The following is a 1,490-nucleotide window of genomic DNA, read 5'->3' on the forward strand; positions in this document are numbered from 1 at the left end:
AGCAGGCCATCACGGAGGGCAAGTTCGCCCTGCCGCCTGACGGCGGTGATGGTGACGACGTCATCGAGACCTTTCTGGACGCGGCGACCAACGCGCCACGGCCCCATCTGTGCAAGGAGACGACGATGACCGACGAAGAGAAGGCCGCCATGAAGCAGAAGGCCACCGCCAAGATGCAGAGCGTCCGCTGGCGCGACCCACAACCGCTCCCCGCCACCTGAACAACATTCACATCACGTTGTGACACCTCTTGGTTTGTTTACTTTGTCTCTCTAGTGCAAAAAAGGCCTCCACAAATAGCAGCTTGCTGAAGAAGGCAAAGCGGGTTTGGGGTTGGGTTGGGGTTGGTGGGATCAAAAAAAAAGAGAAGGATACGGCACGGTGGATTCCCGGGTGGTCGCCCACCCCAGTACTAACACCGCCTGGCGCAGCTTAACTTCGCTGTTCGGATGGGAAGCGGTGCTTTCTGCGCAGTATGGCCGTATCCGTCCACCACACATGTACCCCAACAATTTCCACCCTGATTATAACTTAAGGCTTGGGCGGCTACCCACCCCCCTCACTGAAAAGTACTACTATGCTGGTTTTTTGCTGTGAATTGGCACTTTGGCAGGGGAAACCATCATCAGGATGTCCACAGCAGGCACTGTGCATGTTCCTTTCTTTTTTTTTGGTACAACTGACAGTTTCTTGTCAAGTTTTCAGTTTGTCATCCCACAGGATATGCATTGACACAGCAAGCCACAGGGCAACTGAACCTGTGCAGGCAACTCACCACAGTGCCCACCTGTGAGAGACCTGTGGGGAACCATCAACTTGTGCTCATTTGAAATGAGAGGTCTAAAATGACTGTGGAAATTTTGTTGTGTTAAATTGTAAGATTTGACATTCTTGATTTATAGGGCAGTTTTGATGATTTGGATCTGAATGTGTGATATTGACATGCTAGACCACTGCTGATAAGTGATATTGAGGGACTTGAGATGAAAATGGTTTCATAATAACTTGGAATGTGTGGAGTTAACAGTGATTTGTCAGTGTGAGAGGGACCTTTGTTGTGGTGGAATTTTATCTTTGGGAATAGTGCTCCAATTCAGCACATGTGGTCCAGATGTGCACATGTGTGTGATAAACTTGGTAGGTTGGATGCATAGTCATCATGTATGCTTTTCAGTCAGTGTCTGGTTTTATATTTTTGGTTGTCACAGATGCATCTATCCCAGCAACCAGCTTTCCAGTCAACCCACACTGACATCTCTGTTGCTCCATCCACCAATCTCATTGGTGCTGGCTGATACTAGACTCCTGAGGAACAATGGGGTTGGGGGAAGTAGAAGTTCATCCTTCCTCACCAAGGAGGGGTGGTTGGGAGAATAGTTGCTTTAGTGGTACAACAATATGCAAGTTTACCCAGGAACAGGGAGGAAGACTGTGATAGTTTTTGAGGAGCTGTAGTATAAGTTGGAAGTGGACTTAGTTGGATATCCAGG

This window comes from Acanthamoeba castellanii (genome assembly GCF_000313135.1).
Source record: "Acanthamoeba castellanii str. Neff unplaced genomic scaffold scf7180000083108, whole genome shotgun sequence".
Lineage (NCBI taxonomy): Eukaryota > Discosea > Longamoebia > Acanthamoebidae > Acanthamoeba > Acanthamoeba castellanii.